General features: G+C 35.9%; 1 protein-coding gene across 3 annotated transcripts in view; it reads left to right on the top strand.

Moving 5' to 3' along the window:
- The window catches only part of GMDS (GDP-mannose 4,6-dehydratase), a 614,085-nt gene that overhangs the window by 188,723 nt on the left and 407,563 nt on the right, over positions 1-17,799 (top strand). The gene's annotated exons all lie outside the window — the stretch shown is intronic.

The raw sequence follows: 17,799 nt of genomic DNA, 5'->3' as shown, positions 1-17,799 counted from the left end.
TATTTTAATATATCAGAGCCTCTATAGATGTCTTGCTTTGAGTACCTGTAACCCTTTATTCATACCATGATTATAGCAATTAAAATGTTGTATTTCAATTGTTTATAAATAATTTATTTAAAAGATAGAATGTGAGCTTCTTGTTCCAGGTAAATTGAGGAAATAAAGTTTTATCCTCAAAGATCCCTTCAGTGCCTGTTATATGCCAGGTATTTGTTAGCTTTTGAGTGAATTATTTTTGTATGATAGAATATTTCCAGTTACATGCCTTCTGCTTTGCATGCAGCCTTTGATATTATTAGGTTTTTTTTTATTTGGGGGGAATTTTTTTTCATGTATTAAACTTATTCATAGTCTTAATTCTGGAGTGACACAGAATAAATTTTCTCCTTTTAACATAAATCTTTCTTCCTCCTATATATAAACATACCCCTTCTTTCATCTGTTTCAGACCGTGTTCCAGAATCTCCTCACCCAGCAGGCTTCACTTGCTTCTTGCCCTGCTCATATACTTGTGCTTAGGCAGGATGGGTCCTAAGGATGCAGCAATGCATTGCCTTCCCTAATCCAGCAAATATTCCTCTCCTTGTGTGGCCTGACATCTTTTTCGCTTTTGAAATTTTTATACCACCCTGAAAAGATCGAAGTTTTCTGGTCTTTAACACATTAACTGCTTAACTGCTATCAAATCATGTCTTTCTTTTCCTAGTTGTGGAAATTTGTATAATTATGAATGTCAGATGTTATATTTTCACTTTTTTTTTTTAATCCAAAAGACACTGAAAATTGTTTGTTTGATTGATTGGTTTCCCTGCCTACTCTGAAACCTGAAGAGGTAAAAGAACATCACAACCACCTTCTCCTTGAGAGCCTGGATGTTCATGTATTTATAATTTTATTTTGATTTGTTTGGCTTTTTTGTCATCTATTTTTCATAAGATTTGCAATATAGAGGAAGCAAAACTTTCCCTCAACTCCGTTAGCATCTCTGGCTGGGCCCGAGGATCAAATTGACATAAGACAGATTAACATGAGAAGCATACAGATTTTTACATGGAAACAGGAGCCCCCATAGAAAATGAAGACCCAAAGAAGGGGTTAGGCCTAAATGTTTCTATATGAGGTTGAATGGAGAGAGGTATTGTGGAAAAAGAACTAAAATATATGGGGAGACCGAAGGAAGATAAGAGTGATTTTAACAAGCTCTGTTTGTACAGATGTTCATTGGCCTCCACTCTGCATCTCTGGTGATAAGACTGTTCCTTTCCTCCTGGTATAGGGAGGGCGTCTTTTATGCAGGAGGTCCTGCTTTCAGGAGGGAAAGGGAGGTCAGAGTATACTTCTTTTATCTGCTGTGCTTCAGGTGTCTGTAGCTGAAAGTAATCCTTATGCCAAGACCACATATTTTGGGGTGGTATATTCTGCTATCCCTCAGTATCAAACTAATTAAATATCTTAAAAATTTAATAGAAAATCATTTATAACAAATTGTATATATTATGCTTTCTCATTTGGTTTGCTGTTTCTGTGCCGTAAACAGAATTTTAGGGAAGAGAGTTTCAGGGCAATCAGGCATAACATGTCAGAACTTGGGGACTGGAGCTCGATGGCCTGAGCTTCGATCCTACCTTTTCCATCTTCTTGTTTTTAATGACCTTGGACAAATCTAATTTTTCTGTACCCCTGTTTTCTTATCTCTAGCACGGAGATAATAATTGTATTTAGTTCAGAGGGTAATTGTGAAGTTTATAGAAATATTAGCGCTTAGAATGACTTCTCACCCTGTGAGATATTCGCCCCTGTGAATATTCCACTCTATAAATGGAATATTGTGGATTTCCTAAAGAATTACCTGATGTGAAACTAGCTTAGCTGTTGTGAAAGCTGGTGAGGCCAGGCTACTTTCTTCCCACACCAGTTTTACTGACCAGCCTAGTACCCCTCAGCTCAGTATCAGAACTTATGGTCAAGAAGTGTGAATGCGTGCAGCAGGGTAGAGGAACCTGACCAACTTGGCCAGAATCCTATATCAAGAGGGGGAGGGGAAAATAAAGCTAGAAGAAATGGTCTGTGGCAAAGAGAGGGAAGGGTGGGAGGAGAGGTACCTTGGGACCATAGGAAAGGGGGAAAAACAGACATTCCCCAACATACGTACAAAGTTCTCTGTCAGCCAGCCCCGGGGAGGAAAATAATGGGAAAGAATGCAGCAAAGAGCTAATCAGTTTGAGGTGTGTAAGTGTGATTGGTCAAAAGATATTTTTCCTTTTCTCTCTCCATCCCTCTCTGCTTTGCTCTCCCCTCCTCTACCTCAGGTTGCTTTTAAGCCTTCTTTTGTTCTTTGTATTTCTTGTATTCATTTTCAAAGTACTTTGACTAAACTAAAAACTAAAAACTAAAGTAACTACATTTATACAGTTGTGATTATTAACTAAAAACAATGTGATTTTTTTTTTTTAGAATGTAGAAAACTAAAGTCATTCCCCAAGATTGAATTACCTTTCAGGATCAGCTTGGTGTGTATGAAAATGTAATTTATGACAAGGTCTACTTTTCAGGTGATGGAAAGTATGAGATCTGCTTTTTGCGTTTTGAAAACCATTTCATTAAGTACCATTTGCTAATGTTTTAAATTTGTGAGGTATCTTTTCCACATGGACTGTAATTAATTATTCATTCTTGATATCTTTATTTGTAGGTCACCTATTTATATAACTTAGTTTGTCTATCACCTGGGCATGTAGCTGTACTAGTAACATCTGTTAACTCATGACTATTTTTGACCAGTAATGTTAGAGGCATTAACGAGTTTTATTTATTGCTGTTCTTTTTAAACTGTTCAGAGTACTTCAAACCTTCAAACAGCTTTTCCCAACTTGTTCTCTCAGCACATTTGACATGCAACAAAAGTGACTTTTGTGTTATTATGGATGGTTGCCAAATTGTTTGACATGACGACAGGTGGGATATTTTTTAGGGCTGCTGAAACATTGGGTTCCACGGGTGCTTTGTTCCTTATGGATTGTGTTTTGACTTGCATGTTTCTGACAGCCATTGTAGCATCAGCCTCCTTTACTGAATTTGGAACATGCCTGCAAAAGCCAGCCTTATAAAGGTTTTAGCTAGAATGTTAGCATTTTCTGAAATGTTTTATACATTAGTATTTATTATAGTTTGATTTTATTAATAGTACTAGAATTATACATAACATTTTTGGTTTGGTTTTGTTTGTTTTTACATACATGCTTATGGGAAACATAAGCATTGTTTATGGTTGTGAATATTTATGCTTTCCGATTTCTTGGTCTTTAAAATTTTATGTATGAAATGTCTTGACATGTGTTTATTTGCAAATTGAAAGAATACACAAAATTTCTATGACTTTAGATAAATGGATTCCTTAAAAATTAAAGATCTTCCTTTTACTTATTGGATATCTTTTATATCAGAATTATCAAAATCTATTATTAGAGCAGGAAGTGATATAAGAGTTTAGGTGATCCCAACTCTAAGGTATATTAAAATACTCTTCCTTCTTTCTAATCAGAAAGATATATATTTTCAGTCCCTTTAAATTCCAGTCCCCATGTGTTATGCATGGGAGAGATAGAAGTGAATCAGACAGACTGAATCTTTATCCTCCTGAAATTTTGGTCGTGGGCTTTTGTGTAATAGCTTGCATCCGTGGCTCATTGGGACAAATGCTATCCCTAGGATCTGACCACAAACAAATTCTAAAGCAAACCTGCATTAATAATACAATTTATTCACGGGACGCCTGGGTGGCTCAGTTGGTTGGATGACTGCCTTTGGCTCAGGTCATGATCCCGGAGTCCCAGGATCGAGTCCCGCATCGGGCTCCCAGCTCCATGGGGAGTCTGCTTTTCCCTCTGACCTTCTCCTCGCTCATGCTCTCTCTCTCAAATAAATAAATAAAATCTTAAAAAAAATACAATTTATTCAGAGCTATAGACTTCATATATTACATCTCTAGTCCTTGCAAGTGAGAAGGAGCTATTAGTATTTTCATATTATAGGTAAGTGAACTCACTGAAGTAAAGCTCACAGGTAGGTCTCAGAAAAATTGATTGGCTAATTGGCTTCACATTATAGTGTTGGTACTTTTAAAACTATATATATTAAAAAAAAAAAAAGAATGGTAAAAAACAAAAAAGAACAAACTAAACTAAAATAATCTGTTTGTTGCCAGTTGATCCCTTCTATTATCTCATTATCTTCCATCATAGATTTTAGACTAATGCTGCTAACTTGTTTTTAAGATGAAATCAATGCACTGCAATTTAAGACTTGGTGACTTAGGTTATTAACAAAGAAAATTGTTATTTTTGTAATTTGATTTTTGATTTTTAGTTTTGGATTTTGGTTTTCAGATGATTTTATTTAACATTTTCATTAGCCACACAGCTTTAAATGTACATACAACTTTATGTAAATACACTAAAACAAGAACATATTTCTTCTTGTTTTAGTGCAGACTGATAATATGGTTATTGTGTTACATATCACATATCACAGTTCTTCTTGGATTCTTTGTGAACATCCATGAATCCCAATGATTCTAAGCATAAGGAATCCTTCTTCCTAATTTTTGCCCAAAACAACAAATGTTCTAGGCTAGCAATGCGAGACAACACACGGTGTGTTTGCCATTTTACTTTTGAATTGGACCTACCTGTATCGTCCTGTGACATTTTCTAATATATAGATTATATTTACTGAAGGCAGACAATGACCCAGAAGGATTTCTGTTGTATTTGATCATTTGGTTCTCTCAGGCTGCCCTGCAGCCTTTCAGCGTGTGAGGCAGGTACTTCTGCAGGGCTCTGGTGATACTTCTTTTTTTTTTTTTGTCTTTTTAATTTTTTATTTTTTCTAAACATATATTTTTATCCCCAGGGGTACAGGTCTGTGAATCGCCAGGTTTACACACTTCACACCCTCCCGGATGTCCATAACCCAACCCCCCCTTCCTCCAGCCCCCCTCCCCCCAGCAACCCTCAGTTTGTTTTGTGAGATTAAGAGTCACTTATGGTTTGTCTCCCTCCCAATCCCATCTTGTTTCATTTATTCTTCTGGTGATACTTCTTTAGTGCCCTGTGCTTAAGGTGACTGTGTTTGTGAAACTGCCTCAGGGCCAACTGCAGGGAGTGCTGATAGCAGAATGCTTTCCCTGGTTTCTTGTGCTGATCTAGGCATAATTGTGGTCAAGAAAATATTGAGTGAATGATTAACATTGAGTTCTCAATTTTATTCAGCTGCCAAATTCTTAGCACTAGGAAATAGCCCAAGCCCACCACCTTGCACTGGCTTAGAGTTCCAGGTGTTAAAAGTCAAAATTCATAGCTATAAAAACATGGAAAGCTTTTAATGTAGTATGAAGATAAAGAATGACTTAATGATAGAGACTTTAAATCAACACATATTTCTTCCCCTATCCTCTTGTATCCTGTTGTTGAATTTGGAGCTGTGGTGAGTATCTGTAATAAACATTGCAACAGGGGTGGTTTTAATAATGTGGGTTGGTAACTACCTAAGATCTGTGATATGTAATACTGATCAGTAAATAACATCATTTTTGTTCTCCAGAGTAACAACATAAGTAGAAGATAGATTTTGGGAAACAGCCAATCCACAGAAAAATGTTTTCCTCAATTTTTAAAATGCCATGATCATTTCTTATTTGATAACTTCTAGACTCAAAGAGTTGTGAGGTTCAGAATGGTAGCTGGGAAGGTGAGTAGATGTGGAAAGCATTGAACTGGCAAGGTGATTGATTGGTTCTAACAAGGTTCTACAGGACCTGGCTCCATCCTCATTTCCTACCATTCCTATCAATCCCTTAGCCCCAGCTACACTGACCTTGGTGGTGCTAGACAGACATGCCAGTCAAGCTTCTTTTGCTGTTCTTTTGGCTGTCAAATGCCTTCAGGACTTGTTCCTTCTCTTGGGGCTTCCTTAGATGTCATTGTGAGGCGTTCCCTTTCCCTGATTATCATGTACAGTCTGCCCATACTTGATCACTTTGGTTTTTTTCTTTACAGCACATATCGCTTAAAACATACTATATATATTTGACATATTTATTTTGTTTATTGTCCTTCCCTCACTAAAGTATAAGAGCCAGGACGACAGATTTTGTTTCTGTATCACCTTCTAGAATGGATTATACTAGAATGGAGCCTATAGTGGTGGTGGCTCATTATGGGTGCTCAATCAATATATTTTGTAAAATAATTTTTTAAAAGATTTTATTTACCCATGAGAGAGAGAGCACAAGGAAGTGCATGCATGTGGCGGGGGGAGCAGAGGGAGACTGAGAGAGAGAATCTCAAGCAGACTCTACACTAAGTGGAACCTGATCCATGACCCAAGATCACAACCCAAGCCAAAACCAAGAGTCAGATGCTTACTTCACTGAGACACCCTTCAGTCGATACTTTTTGAATGAATATATGAAGATTTTTTTTATATATTCACAGAACTTAGAAACTGGCTTCATTTTATTTTGCTGTTAATTTCTTTTTTTTTTTTTTTAAGATTTTATTTATTTTTTGACAGACAGAGATCACAAGTAGGCAGAGAGGCAGGCAGAGAGAGAGGATAAAGCAGGCTCCCTGCTGAACAGAGAGCCTGATGCGGGGCTCGATCCCAGGACCCTGGGATCATGACCTGAGCTGAAGGCAGAGGCTTTAACCCATTGAGCCACCCAGGTGCCCTTGCTGTTAATTTCTTATCAGTATTTAAAGAACCCAAAAATAAGATAAAAATGTTAAAGATGTGCTTTCTTTTGGATACTTAAGAGGGAAAAAAGTATAATTGTGAAAGCCTCCTACTTAGCTATTAGGGAGAGTGAACATAGTAGGGCAGTTGTGAACATAGTAGGGCAGTTATGATGAACAGTTAAGGAAGAGAGAGACAGAGAGTTTTGGGGTCTGGATGGTGGGATGCCAGGTGACATACTTGCTTGGAGGGCTAGTTGTGTGATCTCAATTTTTCATCTGTAAAATGAGGGTGTTCAATGTTTACAGCAGCAATGTCCACAATAACCAAATTATGGAAAGAGCCTAGATGCCTACTGACAGATAAATGGATAAAGAAGATGTGGTATGTGTACCCACCATGAACTATTATTCAGCCATCAAAAAAAAAAAAAAAGAACTCTTACAATTTGCAACTAGGGGATATCATGCTAAGTGAAATAAGTCAGTCAGAGAAGATAATATTGTATGATATTTCTCATACGTGGAATTTAAGAAACAAAACAGGATCATAGGGGAAGGGAGGGAAAAATAAGACAGAATCGAAAGGGAGACAAACCATAAGAGACTCTTAACTCTAGGAAACAGAGTTGCTGGAGGTGAGGTTGGTGGGATAGTGTAACTAGGTGCTGGGCATTAAGGAGGGCACCTGATATGATGAGCATGGGGGGTTATATGCAACTGATTAATCACTAAACTCTACCTCTGAAACTGATATACACTGTATGTTAATTGAATCTAAATAAAAAAATAAAAGAGGGTATTTATTACTAAAATCACTTCTGTGGTTTATTGACTGGAGGGAACAGTTTAGAAAATTAGGGGCATAGTTTAGTGAAAAAATGAGGGAGTTTTACATGTATTTATGAGATACATTATTTTGTTCTTTTATTTTGAAAATGTGGTTATATTATTTATTGTTATTTCAACTATAAAGCTTATTTTATAAATTTTTAAAAAATCAAGAGCCAGCCTCTAATATCAATGCTAAAAATGGAGATATTCTATCTCCATTTAAAAGAAAATCATATTTTTCTACTCTACAGAATTTTCATGTCAATACCTCTGAGCTTTGTTCTATCAGAATTATATATTTGAGGTTGATAAAAAAAAAATCTGAGGACGAAATTCAGTGTTTTTTTTTTTTTAGGATTTGAACAGTGGTGCATTTTAAGTTTTTATAAATAAATGAGTAATTTTCTAGAACATCACTTAAGGGAATAATGAACTCTATAAATAAAATTATGAAATATTTAATATTTATTATTTTAATGATCTGATTTTCAGTCTGTCTTAAAGGAATATGATAATTCTAATAAATTACGTATTCTCACAGGTAGCACTCTATTCTCATAAAGACACTCTGGACATGAGAACTTGTTTAATGGACATCAGCTGTTTGAGATGAAATTAAGAACTCTTAAAACAACTTTAAGATATGTGTGTACCTCTGTTCTCAGAGACAAAATGGATGAAGGGTTGGAATATCTAGATATGCTTTCAGGTATACATTTGATTTATACAGCAGAGTTATAAAAACAAGGCTGTTTTGTTTTAAGTCTGTTGATCTCTACATGGACTTACAAACTTAGACTTTGTTGCTTCACTCAATATACCTCTCCCTCCTCCAGGTTCTTTTAGAGTGTTACTGAATGTGGTGGTTGGAGATGCTTTTTAGTATCTTTGGTGATGTGCAACTTACTACCTTTTGAGATATTGCTTGTACTTAAGATAGTTCTATTTGAAACAAGGAAATAGTTCCTTGCTCATAATATATCTGCTTGCCTTTAATGTTTACCTGAGGAATAAGAAAAAAAATAAATCTCTTTTCTACTTGACTTTTTCCCAGATACAATAATCATTATTGTTGTCTATCATTATTCCAGGTTAATTATTCCTGGTCTTTTTTTTTTTTGACAGTTTACCTCACTCATGATCCTGGTCACTCTCCATGAGACCTGCTCTAGTAGGAGCAGGTCTGGCTTTTGGTGTGGCACCCTGACTTAATCCATAAACCAGACACAGCTTGCCAGCCTGGGGAGGGTGGAGTGGCTGTTCTCCCTCATTTTGGAAACTGCTTTTATCTATATATAGCTATGATGACATTGGTTTCTTTGGGTAGTCAGTGTCATACTGTTGAGATGGTGAGATTCAATTAATTAAAATTTGTTTTGTTTTCTTCTTCCTGCTTGTATTCCAGTAAATCTATACCAGCATCAGACTCTCTTCATAAGGCTTTTTGTTTCTGTTTTTGGCTTGGTGTTTTTGTCTCTTAATACTCATTTTCCTTAAATGTGCTAGATACAGACCCTGGTACCAGTGCTTTGATTCCTTTTTTAGGGATATTTCTCCTAGCTAATTAACCTCTTTTTATGGCTTTTGTCATTGACATACTTGATCTGAGGGCTTAATATAAAGAATGACCAGGACAAGGCTGAACATAATGCCAGTTCTGGTGTACTGAGGTATACCCACAGCATACCTCTAGCCCTGCTTTGCCTAATATGGTAGCTTTGATGACTATTTACATTTAAATTCTAGTGAATATTAAATGAAATTAGAAATTTAGTTCCCAACATTCACTTGCCACATATGGCTGTTGGACAGCAATGATCCAGAATATTTTTATCATAGAAGGGACTCCTGGATGGTACTTCTCTACTCTGTTATTGATCCACTAATTCGCACCATGAAACATAAAAACAATTATATTTATGAATTATTTTTCATGAATTATGAATAATTTCATGAATTATGTTTCCATATTTTCCCATCCTGATGCCTTAACTTTTACTATAGCAGATTTTTTTTTTTTTTTTTAAAGAGAGACCTCTGTGTTTAAAGGGTTTTCCTGGGAAGCTGGTGACTTTTTTTTTTTTTTAAAGATTTTATTTATTTATTTGACAGACAGAGATCACAAGTAGGCAGAGAGGCAGGCAGAGAGAGAGGAGGGAGCCCGATGTGGGACTCGATCCCAGGACCCTGAGATCATGACCTGAGCCGAAGGCAGCGGCTTAACCCACTGAGCCACCCAGGCACTCCTACTATAGCAGATAAATAGCACATTTTATTTGAGGGCATCAGGTAGATTTCTTAATGAAAGAGTTAGTACAATTTGTGTTTTGAAGGATGAATGATTTTGGGAGTAGGTATTAGTGGAATTGTTAATTTCTTGAGGAAATTGGGTGATACAGATAGACATGGATAGTTAAAAATTCTTGGAGATTAAGATTTGTGGAGGCATGATCACATTATGTTAAAATATATAAAAAATAAATACATCTCTGTGTGTATACAGAGAGCCCTTAAACAATGCAGGGCTTAGGGGTGCTAATATCACCCTCCCTTGCACAGCTGAAAATCTACATATAACTTCTGGCTCCCAAAAACTTAACTAGTCATAGTGTTCTGTTGACTGGAAACCTTACCGAAATCATAAAGAGTTGATTAACATGTATTTTTAATGTCATATATATGCTAGAGAAAAGAAAATACATTTACAATACTGTCTCTATTTATCAAAACAAAGTCTGTGTATAAGTGGACCTGTGCAGTTCAAACCCAGGTTCTTCTACTGCATATATCAAGCACTGACCTAAAGTATGAAGTATGAACTGGAGGAAAATAATGTTCACTCATTTGGTCAGCAATTGTTGAGTTCCTACTTTGTCCTGGCACTGACCTATACGGAGAAAATACCATCATGTGGTCTCTCCCCTGTAGGGACTCAGAGATGAGTGTGGGAGACAAAAACAGAACCAGGTCACTGTAATTTGGTATGTGCTATGTTGAGCTAGGCATAATGTCCTTAGAAAGCAAGGCCGCTGGTCTGGGAATGCATTACCTAGTGGGTAAGTTTAGCATTTGTCACTTGAGGTGGAAGCTTGACAAAGACACTGATGCTGTTTCCTTCAAAAGCCCTTCGTTTCATTTTCTCAGTCATGCTAGGCACTGCTGCACTTCCATCATCTCAATACATGGTAAATGTCCTAGGTAATGCTGCCTTTATGCAGAAACAGATTGCTATGCTCAGTGAGTCCAAAGGTACATGGGATATGTTTTTAGTTTTGAAAATACAATGAGGTTAAATTAAGATCATATTAACATCAGAATACTTTTGGTTGGTATACAGTTAATGTTTTATTACCTAGGTGTAGGTCACTGGTGTTAAGAGTAATGGAGAATGGGTTGATGGAAAAATTAAATAATCAAAAATAAGGTGGGCTGGTCCTTAAGCTGGCTGTACAGCAGAGTCACTTTTAGAGCAAAAGAAGTGCATATCCCTGTATTCCAATCCTGGAGATTCTGACTCAAGTCAGTCTGGGGTTATTTCTTGGCATCTGTGGTTTTTTTAAGGATCTGAAGTGATTCACATGGGCAGCCAGCCAGGGTTGAAAACCACTGGTCTTGTGTGGAATTTTGTAATAGTAGATGCCACATTGTATCTTTTGTGACATAGACTAGCCCTTTCTATTTTTCCACAGTCATAAACTGACATTCCGCCTGTGCAAATTTGAACTCTTTTGTATTGTTGAACATTTAAAGTTAATAAAATGACAGAACCCAAGGAAAACAGTATTAATATACAGTGGCTAATAGCAAGAAGTCTGAAGCCAGATTGCCAGTGTGAATTTTGCCTCACCCTTTCCCAAAGGACTTAATTCTGTGGGCTTTAGTTTCTTCATCTGGAAAATGGGGATAATAATATTTGTCTGCTAGGACTTTGTAAGGTTTAAACAAATTAATATATGTGCTTTATTTCATTGAGTCTAAGATGTACATATTATCCTTTCTGAAATCTGGAGACATACAAGAAATAAAATGTTTTAGTTTACTTGGAAACATACTTCTTTCTGTGTACTACATAAAATAAGAGTGTATTTTACAACTGTTCATGGCTTGGATACATTTATCTTATGAAATGCAAATGATTAGATGAGTTAATTTTTGTTTTAATAAATTACAATATCTTGGTCTCTTCACACTTTATACTTTACAATTCTTTTTACTTAATTGTGATGATTATATATTTCAAACAATTATTGGGCATTTTTTATGTGTCAGGGAGGGTGCTAATAACCATTTGATCTGCATAACAGAGTAGTGTTTTTTTAAATGATGGTTTTGCAGCAGGTAGAAAGTTACAAAACTAAGACTCAAACACATGTTTTACTCCAAAGCCCAGCCTATTAACTTAACCACTGTGCTATATTGACTCCTTCATACTTAACCTACAGATCTGAGTGTACTATTCAGAGCTGTTCATTCTTTTTAGGTAACGGGGCAAGAAACATATGAACAAAGGGAAATCCAAGTTAGTGTCCCCACTCCATCAACCACTTAGCCCTCCATGGTAACATGATTACCTGTGAGGCTGAGGGATGAGATGGTTTTGACATCCTTGAGGCAATCTTCTGGAAAGTGCAAATACTAGAGTCATCATCCCCAGACATGACAACATGTAGGAAGACTGAGTGTCATAATAAACAGTGAATCAAGTGACAATTAGGTATCTTTTTATCATTGGTTTTTAGTAGTTAGACTGACACACCTAGGTGTGGTTTTCTTTGTATTTATCTTGCTTGGTGTTTGCTATACTTTACGAATCTGTAAATTAATGACTTTAACCTTACTGAGGAAAATTTTCTTTTGTCCTATTCTTTTTTTTGTTTTGTTTTTCTCTCCCTCTCTCTCTCTGGGAACCCAATTATGGGGCTGTTTCAATTGTCCTGCAGGTCCCTAAAGTCTTCATTTTGTTCGATATTTTTTCACTTCGTTCCTCAGGTTCGCTGTACTTTCAACTTTACCTACTTTTCGCTGTACTTTCAACTTTACCTACTTTTTCCTTTGTCATTACCCATCTGCTTGCTAAGGCAATTTGCCATGTAGCAAATCCCATTTCATTTCAATATGATGCTTTTTAATTATGGACTTTTTATTCGGTTTTCTCCCTTTTTAAAATAAGTTCTATTTTTCTGATAATATTTCTTTTCATTTATTAGTTTGAGGTTTCTCTTCATTTGAAATGAGTTTATTTTATTCTCTTCATTTGAAATGAGTTTATTTTCCTATATGTTAATAATACGATAATTAGCTCCTTGAAAGTCCTTGTCTGCTAGTGTCATCTCAGGGGTAATCTTTGTTGATTATCTTTTCTTTGAGAATAGGCCAGGTTTTCCTTTCTGGATTCTGTTATAATCTTCCTAATGGTGTTGGTTTTTGTTTGTTTTGTTTCTGTTTTCATTTTTGCAAGAAATTAATTTGGATGACTCAAACTGCAAACTGTGTCTTTGGGCAGTAGCTCAAATCACAGTTACTTTCCTTTAGTCTTATTCTGTGTTACAGGTCAGCCAGAGATTGAGACAAGGATTGGACACAGAATTGTATATTTTCTTCTTTTGACTGGGATTGTCAACCTCATTTCCAGTAGCTGTGTTGCCCTAAACTTTGTCCTTTGATTCTTCAAGGCAGCCTGGCAGTGGTTTTTCTTTAGGAGGTTTTACTGACTCTTTGTGGTACAAATGAGAGCCTGTCCTAAGGCTAAAATTCATGAAAAATAGAGAATTCATGTGGAGTCATTCCTTTATCTTTATTTCCAGTGTCAACTCCCCTCTAGAATATCCTTGCTGTCAAATACCTTTAAGCAGTTGCTTTTGTTTGTTTTGTATTGTTGATCTTGTCCACAGTTTATAGCTATAACCTGGGAGGTAGTTAAAAAAAAAAAAAAGGTATTTTTTTTTTCTTCTTCCTTTTTTCCTTCCTTTGGAAGAGTATTCTGGGTTACTTCCTTTTTATAAAACCTGCAAATTTTTCTTCTGATGGAGCTATGTGTAAACGTTACATTTTGTGTTGAAAGATCAATGAAATTTTTGCTTCTCAGCATATTAGAATGGAGGTTTATAGCTCATTTCATTTTTCATGACAACTGAATGTACTCTTTTGACACTTCAGTGTCTTTTATGAGTATAATTTATTCTGAATTATGAATGAGCACATTTGATGTGTTTGTTGTAGAAATTAAAATGTTTTAATATATGGAAACATTTGATTTGCTAATAAATAAAAAGATACTAGTTTTCACGAATCAGTTGCAAAAGCTTTGATTATTCAGGCAATTCCATGGAGGAGGGACATTTTATAAGTAATCTATTCTTGGGTAAATTGTATATATTATTATAGGAAAAGTGAATGCTGATGAATTCACCTTGATAATTGCCCAACTTGACATAATGTTAACCTAATTAGAAATGCATATTCATCAATAGAAGTATTTTATTTTGAATTATTTTGTGACTATAGTTACAAAATCAAGATTTTTTATTTATCAATAAGGCATGAAAAAAATAAATTTTCTTAGTGTGTTTAATCTGTTTCTTAAAATTATGTGCTATGAAATTTTAGTCTGTTGAGGATGTTACTAAATTAAAAATGTGTGCCTCACTTTTCTATAATTTTTTTCAAATTTGAACTATTATGATACAAGTGTTTGATAGAACAAGTATAAAAATTAATAGGTATAAGTGAGGATATGGAAAATTATCTTGAAAAATTAAACTTAGATTTGTTTCTGTACTTGCTAATTTGTTGAAAATCACAGAAAAGTCCATAAAAGCCCTAAATCTTAAGAAATGCCTCATGCTAGCCTACATCATGTATGTATATCTGGGTGTGTGTGTTCCTGGGATTTAATTATATTCATTTTTATGTATTGTTTCTTAATACCTTGTATTTTCACTTTACCATGGGCTGACTTGGAGACTTTATTTTCAAAAAGAATTTCCTGTTAGACAATTACTTTTTAAAGATTATAGAGTAGTATTATGCTTTTATAATAGTATCTTTAAAATTAACTTTCTTATGGTTTTGAACTATCATTAAATAAAGATATCAATGTTTTGGGAAAAAGTAAAAAATATTTTCTTGCAGAGATTATTCAATTTTAGAAATTCTTCAGCAATTTCTTATCTTTTAAAACTGGGGATAAAAAAAAAAAAGTCAAGAAGTGGTATAACAGGATGCATCAGCTGCAAGGAGCAGAAAACCCAACTAAAAGTCCCCTAAACAATGAATAGTTTATAAACTTGCATAACAGGAAGTCTGGGCACAGGGCCAGGTCAGTGGTGTCAACATGGACAGAGGCTCCTTCCATCTTTTGGCCTGGTAGGATTATCATGTTAGCCTGGTTCTAGGGTTAGTTTCCTCATGATCACAAAATAGTTGCTATAGCTCCAGACATCCAGGTTTCTTCTAGGAATATGTTATTAGAGAAGGAAAACCTTTTCCTGGTGTTTCCTCATATCTTCTTGGCCAGGGGAATAGAATTATTGTAATTGGTTTGCAGCAATCATGATTTACCATCTCAGGCTAGACCATGCATTTCCTGATTAAACAATAGAGTGAATACTACACAAGAGAATGACTACCAGCAAGGAAGGAGTGTAGGATGGAAACTGTTGTACTTATAAACAGATTTTAGATGATGGAGATTTTTCAGTTCCTTGAAAGTGCCATATTTTCTCTTGTTTCTAGGACCTTTTTATTGCTCTCTGGATTTTTTTTCTCCTGTACCTAAAAGATTCCTTCTCATTCTTTAACTCTCAGCTTAACTATAAATTAAGTTTTTCTCTTCCCTTCTCTTCTCTCTCTCTTTCTTTCTTTTTAATTAAGATATAATGCATTATTTGCTTTAAGGTATAGGTCTGTGAATCATTAATCTTATACAATTCACAGCACTCACCATAACACATACCCTCCTCAATGTCCATAACCCAGCCACCCTATCCCTCCACCCCACCCCCCCAGCAACCCTCAGTTTGTTTCCTGACATTATTTTTAACTAAATTTTTAAATTTTTTTATAAACATATAATGTATTTTTTATCCCCAGGGGTAAAGGACTGTGAATCGCCAGGTTTACACACTTCACAGCACTCACCATAGCACCCTCCCCAATGTCCATAACCCCACCCCTCCTCCCAGCCCCCCTCCCCCCAGCAACCCTCAGTTTGTTTTGTGACATTAAGAGTTTCTTATGGTTTGTCACCCTCCCAATCCCATCTTGTTTCATTTATTCTTTTCCTACCCCCAAAACCCCCCACGTTGCATCTCTACTTCCTCATATCAGGGAGATCATATGATAGTTATCTTTCTCCGATTGATTTATTTCGCTAAGCATAATACCCTCTAATTCCATCCACGCCATCACAAATGGCAAGATTTCATTTCTTTTGATGGCTGCATAGTATTCCATTGTATAAATATACCACATCTTCTTTATCCACTCATCTGTTGATGGACATCTAGGTTCTTTCCATAGTTTGGCTATTGTGGACATTGCTGCTATAAACATTCAGGTGCACGTGCCCCTTTGGATCTCTACATTTGTATCTATAGGGTAAATACACAGTAATGCAATTGCTGGGTCATAGGGTAGCTCTATTTTCAACTTTTTGAGGAACCTCCAGGCTGTTTTCCAGAGTGGTTGCACCAGCGTGCATTCCCACCAACAGTGGAGGAGGGTTCCCCTTTCTCCACATCCTCGCCAGCATCTGTCATTTCCTGACTTGTTAATTTTAGCCATTCTGACTGGTGTGAGGTGGTATCTCATTGTGGTTTTGATTTGTATTTCCATGATGCTGAGTGATGTGGAGCACTTTTTCATGTGTCTGTTGGCCATCTGGATGTCTTCTTTGCAGAAATGTCTGTTCATGTCCTCTGCCCATTTCTTGATTGGATTATTTGTTCTTTGGGTGTTGAGTTTACTAAGTTCTTTATAAATTTGGACACTAGCCCTTTATCTGATATGTCGTTTGCAAATATCTTCTCCCATTTTGTCAGTTGTTTTTTGGTTTTGTTAATGGTTTCCTTTACTGTGCAAAAGCTTTTGATCTTGATGAAATCCCAATGGTTCATTTTTGCCCTTGCTTCCCTTGCCTTTGGCGATGTTCCCAGGAAGAAGTTGCTGCGGCTGAGGTTAAAGAGGTTGCTGCCTATGTTCTTCTCAAGGATTTTGATGGATTCCTTTCTCACATTGAGGTCCTTCATCCGTTTTGAGTCTGTTTTTATGTGTGATGTAAGGAAATGGTCCAATTTCATTTTTCTGCATGTGGCTGTCCAATTTTCCCAACACCATTTGTTGAACAGACCACCTCTTTTCCATTAGACATTCTTTCCTGCTTTGTAGAAGATTAGTTGACCACACAGTTGAGGGTCCATTTCTCGGTTCTCTATTCTTTTCTATGGACTATGTGTCTGTTTTTGTGCTGGTACCATATTGTCTTAATGATCATTGCTTTGTTATATAGCTTAAAGTCTGGAATTGTGATGCCACCAGCATTGCTTTTCTTTTTCAACATTCCTCTGGTTATTTGGGGTCTTTTCTTGTTCCATATAAATTTTAGGATTATTTGTTCCATTTGTTTGAAAAAAATGGATGGGATTTTGATAGGGATTGCATTAAATGCATAGATTGCTTTAGGTAGCATAGACATTTTCACAATATTTATTCTTCCAATCCAAGAGCATAGAACATTTTTCCATTTCTTTGTGCCTTCCTCAATTTCTTTCATGAGTATTTTATAGTTTTCTGAGTATAGATTCTTTGCCTCTTTGGTTAGTTTTATTCCTAGGTATCTTATGGTTTTGGGTGCAATTGTAAATGGGATAGAACCTTAATTTCTCTTTCTTCTGTCTTGTTGGTGTAAAGAAATGCATCTGATTTCTGTGCATTGATTTTATATCCTGACACTTTACTGAATTCCTGTACAAGTTCTAGCAGTTTAGGAGTGGAGTCTTTTGGGTTTTCCACATATAGTATCATATCATCTGTGAAGAGTGATAGTTTGACTTCTTCTTTGCTGATTTGGATGCCTTTAATTTCCTTTTGTTGTTGGATTGCTGAGACTAGGACTTCTAGTACTATGTTGAATAGCAGTGGTGATAAAGGACATTGCTGCTATGTTCCTGACCTTAGCGGAAAAGCTTTCACTTTTTCTCCATTGAGAATGATATTTGCAGTGGGTTTT

The sequence above is a fragment of the Mustela putorius genome, unplaced genomic scaffold, assembly GCF_011764305.1.
Source record: "Mustela putorius furo isolate JIRA1106 unplaced genomic scaffold, ASM1176430v1.1 tig00000117_pilon_pilon_pilon, whole genome shotgun sequence".
NCBI classification, from domain to species: domain Eukaryota; kingdom Metazoa; phylum Chordata; class Mammalia; order Carnivora; family Mustelidae; genus Mustela; species Mustela putorius.
This window is presented reverse-complemented; position numbering and strand designations above follow the sequence as displayed.